Consider the following 9,894-nt stretch of genomic DNA (forward strand, 5'->3'; position numbering starts at 1 on the left):
AAAAATAACTTTAGTTCTCCTTGAATCTGAGTTATAGCAATGCATCCCAGAAGAAAATTAACAGGTTTGCCTTCCTGAATCAATTTATTCATGGAAAACAAAATAAAAACAAAACAACCTTTCACTAGGTCCAGGCTGGTCTCTTGTCTTTTTGCTTTTGGGGAACTGGCAAATAGGAACAGTGAGCAAGCTATCGTGTTTCCTTAAAGTCTAAGTTTCAAATTGTTAGTGAGGTTTATTGGTATAAACAGTGGCCCGTCTTGCTTCTCTGAGCGGGGGACTGGCTTTGTCTGAACCAAGAGGAGCTTCTCAGGTGGGAGTTCGGGGACACGGGCACTCCCTCTGGGGGTGGGAATGAGTGGCCGGCACCAGGCTGCAGGTGGGCTGTAGTCCAGACACCCATGACTGCTGGGCCACTGAGTACATAGTGGGGACCAGCTGTGGGCTCCCAAAGCTAGAACATACTGTGCTCTGAGCAGAGGCAGCTGCCCGTTTTCGCATCTCCTCTCACCCTGTTTTCCTTACTGTCAGTCCTCAGGCAGAGCTTGAACCCTGGAGACAGGTAGCTGGGGGACTGCAGCTTCAGCTGCACTGTTTTATGCTAGTGATGGGCTGTGTTGCTCATGTGGGGTCCCCCATAGCCCCTGGGCCCTGGCACATTAACCACTAGCCATACCATGTTATTTCACCTGTGGGTGGAACTGGCTGGACATCTAGGGGGCATCACAGTGGCAGAATGGAAGGTGCCATGAACCAGGAGGTGTGTGTGTAGTGGGGATGAGAGGGGGTCCAGTTCTGCATTGACCAACAAATTAGCTGATTTTCCAGACCTTCCCTTTTGTTCAAAAGATACCTTTCAGGGGCTCTAATACATAAAACAGATGGAAGGAAGGGCTCTGTGTTGGTTGGAATGGGGAGGTGCCTGGGAACCTCAAAGTCTTGGTCCCCACCTTTCCAGCCCTGGGCCTCTGAGGAAGTCTGAGCTCTGTGGAGCTCCCCCTGAGAACCACTGCCCCCACTGACCTCTGAGGTCCTTTGCAACCTGAAAGATGATGCTTTTCTACAAAGGTGCTCAAAATGTCACTCCTTTTGACCTCTCCTCCTCCCCCAATCTGTTACTTACATTCATAGAGATGGAACAACCGGGTAGAATTATGCCACATGCCAGTGAGCCTTCCTTTGAAGTCAGTATTTTATCACCCACAATAACCACAGGAAAGAAAAACTGGGCCCGAGAACTCTGTTTTGTTGTGCTTACGGGACTGTCTCTTCTCCACCTTGAGATAAGAACCTACACTGTTCACCACATACCAGCGGAGGTGAAAATCCACTTTGGTGGCAGGGGGGCAATACTTGAGTTTAGTCAATTTCTGGAAGACTGATCAACTTGGAAGTTTAGCACTCTGGTGGGGAAGCCAGTGAATTATCATCTGATCTAAAAGTTTATGGTATGCATTTTATAAGCTGCTGGAGTTCACTTTTCATAGTCCTCCACCACTATTTAACCTTAAATAACCTTTAACCCCCTTAATGGTTTTATTGAACAACGAAGGCAGAACAAAACCCAAGTTACACAATTCTGTGTCTATACCATCAGCAGGGCCAGGCCAGTCAACACAGGGCCTGGGCTTCCTAGGGTGAACTTGATTTTATTTTGTTATATGTTTGTCCTGTAGTCATGGAGACACCCCAAATTTAGGCATCTAAACTATATCTCAGGACTGCCTCTCATCCAGAAACAACCCCCAAATCTTTGGTCAGGCTACATGTTGCAATTTTGGGCTAAACAATATAGTTGCTGTAGTGAATTCTTCTGACATCACAGAATTATCTGAAGTAAACGTCCCTGTACCGAGCCTGGTGGTCCTACCCATATTCACGCACAGATTTCTGTCAAAGCATGAGAATTCGGACTTGAATTACTTACTCTATTCCAAGCCCAAATTGGCAATGTCAGTCAAATAAATAGGGCAAAGTATGATGGATGGTGAGATGGATAAATGAAGATTATAGGCTCAGAGAAACCACCAGATTTATCTTATTTAATACTCTGTAACAAGACTGTTTAAAGTACAGTGTTATGTGGCTCAACTTGATGCTCTTCATCTTTTATTTGACAAAGGTAAAATGGTGATGCAAATAAGGAATTTAATATAAAAGTTTGCGTAATATTAAAATGAACATAATCTGAGAGTTACCGGAATGCTGGCACCAAAGGGATGTAAGGATACAGGGCTGAGAAGTAAGGTCCCCTGGGCTGGAGTCCTCACTCCACTCCCACCAGTTATGTGGTGGGTGACCTTGGGCATGTTCTTAACCCTGTTTTTCTGTAAAGTGGGTATCATAATAGTATCTACCTATACTACTAGGTATTATTTAATAAGTATCTTATTTAATACATTTAATAATATTAAATAGACTTCCAGCCAAGACAGAGGCATAGGTAGCTACTGTTCACTTCCTTGCACAACCTAAAGAAGGATAACAACCAACTTAAAAACAAAAAGCAACCAGAACTGCCAGAAAATCAAACTGTATGGAGGTCTGATAGCCAAGAAGTTCAAGAAACATTCATCCAGACCGGTAGGAGGGGCAGATTCAGGTAGCCAGGGGGTGGGGAGGACACATGGTAAGGCAGCGGCTGGTAGACGAGGCAGTGGACGAGGTGATCCCACATTTATGTGTTGATAAACTGGGAGGAACAACTGGGTAGCGAGACAGACCACACAACCTGGGGTTCCAGTGCTGGGAAAAGAAAGTTTCAAAAACCTCTGGCTGTAAAAACCTGTGGGGGTTGCAGTGCTGGGAGAAACTCCCAGTTTCACAGAAGAGTTTGGAGGGGTGAACAGGGTCCTACAACGTCCACAAACCCACCCACTCAGGGATCAGCACCAGAAAGGGTGATTTGCTTGTGGGTAGTGAGGGAAGTGACTGAAAGCTGGCTGAGAGCCATGCAAGCAGCATGGTTCCCTCTTGGGGCCCTTCCCCCACATATAGCACCAGAATGCAGTGAAGTGGGTTGCCCCGCCCTGGCAAATACCTAAGGCTCCACCTCTTATAATGTGACAGGTGCACTGAGACAATGAAATATGGCCCAAATAAAAGAACAGATCAAAACTCCAGAAAAAAAACTAAGCAACAGAGAGACAGCCAATCTATCAGATACAGAGTTCAAAACACTGATAATCAGGATGCTCACAAAAATGACTGAGTACAGACACAAAATAAAGGAAGAAGTGAAGGCTATACAAAATGAAATAAAGAAAAATATGCAGGGAATCAACAGTGACAGGAAAGAAACTGGGACTCAAATCAATGATTTGGAGCAGAAGGAAGAAATAAACATTCAACTGGAACAAAATGAAGAAATAAGAATTCAAAAAAATGAGAAGAGGCTTAGAACCTCTGGGACGACATTAAATGTTCCAACATCTGAACCACAGGGATGCCAGAAAGAGGAGAGGAAAAGCAAGAAATTGAAAACTTATTTGAAAAAATAATGAAGGAATACTTCCCTAATCTGGCAAAGGAAATAGACATGCAAGTCTGGGAAGTTCAGAGAGTCCCAAAGAAGTTGGACTCCAGAAGGAACACACCAAGACACATCATATTTAAATTACCCAAGATTAAAGATAAGGAGAGAATCTTAAAAGCAGCGAAGAGAAAAGCAGAGAGTTACCTACAAAAGAGTGTCCATAAGACTATCAGCTGATTTCTGAAAAGGAACCTAACAGGCAAGAAGAAGCTGGAAAGAAATATTCAAAATCATTCAACTGGAACAAGGATGTAGGTCCTTGAAAAGCAAGGACCTACATCCAAGATTGCTCTATCCAGCAAAGCTATCATTTAGAATGGAAGGGCAGATAAAGTGCTTCCCAGATAAGGTCAAGCTAAAGGAGTTTATCCTCACCCAGCCCTTATTATATGAAATGTTAATGGGACTTATCTAAGAAAAAGATCTAAACTATGAACAGTAAAGTGACAACAAACTCACAACTATCAAAAACTGAACATAAAAAAACAAAAACAAGAACAAACTAAGCAAACAACTAGAACAGGAAGAGAATTACAGAAATGGAGATCACATGGAGGGTTATCAGTGGGGGAGTAGGAGGGAGAGAGAAGGGGGAAAAGGTACAGAGAATAAGTAGCATAAATGGTAGGTACAAAATAGACAGGGAAGATTAAGAATAGTATAGGGAATGGAAAACTTACATGTACAACCCATGGATATGAACTAAGGAGGGGGAAGGCTCGAGGGGGGTGCAGGGTGGAGGGGGATAAAGGGGAGAAAAGAAATGGGACAGCTCCAATAGCACAATCAATAAAATATACTTTAGAAAACTTAAAAAATAATTATCAAATAGGTTAGTACATATAAAGTACTTGGAACACTACCTGGTATGTAGCAGTCATTTAATAAACATTAGCTATTATGACTTATTTCCACAAAAGACAGTTACAGAGAATTATTTTTATAGAATGCTAACACTGTCCCTCCATTTCAAAAGACACTCCAGTTGACCGTTAAATGCCAGGGCTCAGGGTGCTGGCCTCCCAGCGTAGTCAAAAATCGTGTGACACTTTCACTCCCCAAACTTAACCCCCCAGCCTACTGTTAACCAGAAGTCTTACTGATAACATAAATGGTTGATTAATACGTTTTTTATTAACATGTTTTGTATGTTATGTATAGTATATACTATATTCTTACAACAAAGTAAGCTAGAGAAAAGAAAATGTTATTAAGAAAATCATAAGGAAGTGGGACCAGAGTGTCTGCAAGATCTACTGGATCTTGCTTCCAGGCACGTCCTCTGTTTGGCTCCAATAAACTCTCACAAAAATCCTCTACAGCTTTGGACGTTCTTATGTCAACAGAGGAGAAAATGCACTTACAGTATTTATTGAAAAAATCTGCATTTAAGTGGACCCCACAGTTCAAACCAGTGTTGTTCCAGGGTCAAAGTACTGTAATACTGTAGTGCTTGACGCTGCGTGTTTGGTGACAGGAGACTTAAAACTCAGCAACATCGTTCTGCATCGCTGATCTTTGGAGCCGGTGTAAAGAGGCACAAATGAAGTTTTAACTCCGGAAAAACTCTGAGAGACACATAATCTACCAAGAACACTCAGGGCAGCAAATACTTCTGTTTTTCCCAAGGCTGGAGGACACTTTTGGGCCTTTCCTCGTCTGAGCCTATATCCCACAAATTCCACCTGCCTGAGAATTCACAATCATCAGTGTTAGAACCACAGGATTTCACAAAATCACAATCTAATATTGACAGGGACCTGAGTGATCCATCAGTTAGCTCCTAATTTTAGCCGCAATTCCAGGTGTGGCACGGGAGGGGCAGCAGTCACTAAACGACGACGCGTCAATGGCCACGCAGTCTGGGTGAGATCAGACCTAGAAGCTGCAGCCTCACCTCCACTCCTGCAGCCGAGGCCCGGGGCTGTTTTTCCCACACTCTGTTGTCGCAGGTTTCACTCCCCCAGTGCCTAAGGTGCCTAACACAGTGTGCTGTGCGCAGCATTCAATAAACATTCCCTAAGCGAAGGGACAAATCGATGAAACCAGCCTTAAACATTTGTTTCAAAAGCAGTTTTGGGTTCTGTTTCAGACTTTTTTTTTTGAAAATGAATTATCTTCTCAATACTTACCTTACTCTCTAACCTAATTTCCAATATATATGCCAGGGTGCATCCAGAAGAAAAAAAATCCTCATCCTCAAGTTTTCACTGCATTCCCTCTAAAAATCACCACCTTCCAAAATGACTGTTAGAATCGTTTTATGCTCTCCTGGCTCTTTTTTCCCCCTTCTAAGTCTACTTTAAGACATTCATAGAACGACAGCAATGAAAGACATTGTGAACTGTTCATTTAGTTCACTCCTCAATCTGATCCTTGGCAGGGCAGGGCAGGAATCAGCCTGGCGAGGGGATTTACACAAACCAGTTGAAGGAAGAGAGAGGCAGCACACTAGAGCTCTGAGCCTGCATCGGGCTGCCTTTCACCCGCCTGGTCCCCTTCGCCTTCTCCCTCCGAATCCCAAAGCCTTCTCTGTGAAGCCTAGTGTAAGCCCTCCCTTGCAGCCTAGAATTCTCTTCTCCCTTTAAAAGTTGTTGTAGCATTTTATTTGTGACTTTTATTACACACTATCAGTCACTTTTAAATTGTTAATTATATTTTGTTATCCAATCAACTTATAAATTAATGCAAATTTCAAACATTATAACCACGGTTATGGATGGGTATGAACAATGATATGACTAAATGCCTCCTTGGCAATTCCTCCAATTTTTGTCTCTTAGTGGGTGTCTTGTTCCACACACCTCTATCCATTTGTGTTATACATTTTTGCTTATAGAAATGTATAGCTTTATTTTGTTTTTAAAATGATGCCATACAGTATATATGGTTCTGCAATGTGCTTTTCCCATTAATACTATGTGTCGTTTCTGTCTCAGTATAGATAGACTTACTGCATTGCTTTTAACTGCTGCCTAATTTTCCAGAAGATAGATGTACTGGTTTACTTAGCCATTCCCTGTTGTTGGCAATTAGATGTGTTCAATTTCAGAACTACCAAAACTCTGCAATAAAAAGGAATTACATAATCTGTGCACGTGTGTGCCTGCTTCTCTAGGATACACACCAAGAAATGGAGTTGCTAGGTCACAGAATATGCATACTATGTATTTTCATAGAGCCAAACTGCCCTCCAAATTAGCTGCATCAACTTACACACCTGTCAGCAGTGTAGGATAGTATTCGTTTCCCACTAGCTCGCCAATATTAACAACTTTTTACCTCCTCTTACCTGCACACACTATTTTATCTCCTAGGCTTGGGTTTGAAAGCTCTCTAAGAACAGACCCTAAGCGCTAAGAATATGACTACCTGATATTTGCGTATCTTCCCTCATTCAGAGGTGTTTAAAAACCGGTGTTCAACAAATGCTGAATGATCTCTAACCATAAGTTCTTTGCTCTTCTCTGTGCAATACACACTCTTCAAAAAGCATCTGCCAAGACTGCATCTAACTTTGAGGTTATTTCTTAAGAATGAAAAACATTCTTAAGAAAGTTGGTTGCATTTTTGCACATGCCTCCCCCTGAACAAGTTACAGATATCTTTCATTTGAAGCTGCCTAAGACAGAATTCCCCCCTGCTTTGCTGGCAGGAGGCCGTGAAAACAGACCTGGTTGTCTCAGACAATAGCTAGCAGGGTGTCCCACCCACTGGGGAAGAGCAGACTACAGGCGCCTTGGAATTCCTGGCAACTGGACAGAAGATAGAATGATGAGGGAGTAAGGACAGAATCTTTGCAACATTCTGGATGCAAGGAAATAAATTCTTTTATAGAGTTTTGAAATAGAGGAAACCATTAATAATGTCTAAAGCGTGGCGATAAACGGATTCAGGTGAGGACGAACTCCCACAGGGTAGGGGAACTGAAGTGGAGATTCGGGCACAATTTTTAAAGGAAGTTTAGAAACAGGGCAGGTTTTAAAGGTGTGAATTACAGGGTTCAAGGTAATTTTCTCCAGGCAGTGCCTTTATTTATACGATAATCTTGAACTAAAGTATTTCTAAAAACCCACAAGTGTAGCTCCAAATCACAGCACTCTGAACATTATTTATAAATAAGAGTTTTCCGGGGGGAGAGGAGATAAGAGGTAACTTTCAGTTAAATACGAACAAATTGAGAATTATAACTAGCTTAGTTTGTGTTTCACAACGGAACTGGTTGTAGATAAGAAACAATATAAACGAAGACACATTTCCATTCTTAAGAATGTTTCTTTTTCTCTCACCCACTGTGCAGCCTAGTGAGGGTACAATTGCACTTCAACACAAACACAAATGAGAAAAGTGAGGAAACCATTTGCTCTGGCAGATTAACTGCCCCAAAGGGAATAGGCTCCTGAGGTCTGGAGGGGCTTAGATCTGGGCCCTGTTTTGAATCCCCCTGCGCTGGACAGAGGGTGGGCCGGTACCTCTCAGTTCACCAGGTCTGTTGGAACACCGGAAATGCCTTTACCATAGGGCCTGGCTGCACCCCCTCAAACACACATGGACCTGCGCTTTGGTTTCTCAGCCCATTTCCTCTCTCCCTTTTTATTAGCTGTTACCAATGAACCCCAGCAGTGAATGGGCCTACATCACGCCCGTGGTGGCCCATATCTACATCTGGAAACCCCTGGAGGAGGCGCATTTGACTCTTTTGGGGGCTCAAAGCCCTAAAGGGCCATTGTTGTGTGGAACAAAGAGGGCAGGAGCAGAGGGCGCCCCCACGAGGAAAGGCGGGGAAAGACACCCACGAGCACGATTTCGGAGGCGAGCGAGGCTGTAACTAAGGCACTCCAGGAGAGCGGGCTGGGAGCCCGAGGAGGTAGGGCAGGTCCTCGCCCGCCGCGCCCCGCACGATTCGCGAGGCGACTGGCGCTCGGCGCAGCCCTTTCCTGCGTCGAAGCCACTTTACTTTCAAATCTCCTTTCCTTATTATTATTGTTTTTTCCCGCGCAAAGCCGGAACCCGGGGCCGCCCAAGAGAGCCGCGCAGGGGCCGCCATTTCCCGGGGAAAGCTCGTCGCGCGTTGGCACCGGGCGCCCCGGAAAGGGAACCGGAGGGGAGTGCCCGTCCCCGAGCCCTCCTCCGTGCCGGCCCCGGCTCACGGGCGCTCGCGGCGCCGGGCTCCCCACATCCTCGCATCCGGGGCCCCGGTGCCTTCCCTCCGCCCCGCGCCTCCGCGCCCCTTCCATTGTCAGCCTGGAGCAGCCGGTGCTCAGCCCGGGCACCCTGGAAGGCCCCCGAACGGCCCTCCTGGGCTCCCTCGACCCCTGCGCAGCCCCCTGTCCCCGAGCCGGTTCCCCTCGTCGGCTGGGCGCCTCTCTCGTCCTTCTTCGCCCCAAACTCCGCATCCCTAGGAGCTCTCCACTTCCTCCAGTTCCAGCCTCGCCCGGGGCCCACCGCTGGACTCCGCATCCCTCCTCCTCCCTCCCTCTTCGCCCAAGATGCCCCGGCTCCTCACCGGCCGCAGGAATTTTACCGCTTCTTTAGCAACCCCCCTTTATTTCCCGAGGAAGCAAGTTGGGCAGCTTGATTTATTAATTTTTCTTTTTCTTTTTGCGGCGTGGGTAGACTATCCCGGGTGCACCCGCGGGGGCTGGGCGGCGGGGGAAGCAGGGGGTTCTCTCTGGCCCCTGCACTGTTCCCGCGGCCGGTTTTGTTTCCAGACCCCGAAGACCCCTGAACAATAATGCCATCGCCATGGCTGGCTCACCTGGTGCTGCGCCGCTTGCTCCGGGCGCCCGGTGCCCTCTGCGCGCTGCTGCCCGCGCGCAGGTTCGGCCCGTGCGGCGCCGGTGCCGGGCAGGACTCTTTGCCTTTCTTTAGGTTCTATCTGTGCGTGTCAATGGCGGCAAGCAGCAGTTCTCAGGGCCGCGGATAGTAGCGGGGGGAGGAGGAGGAGGGAGAAGGGATTGCTCCTTCTCCACATAACCACCTCTAGGAGGAGTTGCTCAGCCTCATCCCCCGCCAGCCCAGGCTCCGCGACGGGTCCAGGGCTTTCGGTGGGGCTTGATGAGCTATTGTCCTTCAGGGGCATTAATGATGAAACCGCGCGGCCACCGCGTCGCTGGCGGATCTGCTGGGTGCACTGAGGGCCACTTGCTAAGATCAGGCTTTCCCCAGAGGCGGGGAGAGAGGCGCTATGGTCGTGATCCAGAGTCTGCAGGGTCCACCTTTGGTGGAAGTAGGCGTGGGCGATCATTGGGCAGTTCTGGGGAAAGCCTTGGAAGGTGAAAGCGAAAAATGTCACCCTCGATGGTATCGTGTCCTTAATAATAACACATTAACGTTTGTGTCCACCACTGGGACGAGAG

The 9,894-nt window shown here is 46.4% G+C and overlaps 1 protein-coding gene across 1 annotated transcript in view; it reads right to left on the reverse strand.

The window, feature by feature from the left end:
• LOC123821018 (core histone macro-H2A.2) overlaps positions 1 to 9,604 on the reverse strand; it is a 53,321-nt gene extending 43,717 nt beyond the window's left edge. Inside the window, exon 1 of the mRNA XM_045842261.1 lies at positions 9,294 to 9,604. The gene's annotated coding sequence lies outside the window, so the exon portion shown is untranslated. The remainder of the gene's footprint in view (positions 1 to 9,293) is intronic.
• Between the last annotated feature and the right edge of the window lie 290 nt (positions 9,605 to 9,894).

This window comes from Phyllostomus hastatus, unplaced genomic scaffold (assembly GCF_019186645.2).
Source record: "Phyllostomus hastatus isolate PE091 unplaced genomic scaffold, TTU_PhHast_1.1 phas_contig_38, whole genome shotgun sequence".
NCBI classification, from domain to species: Eukaryota; Metazoa; Chordata; class Mammalia; order Chiroptera; family Phyllostomidae; genus Phyllostomus; species Phyllostomus hastatus.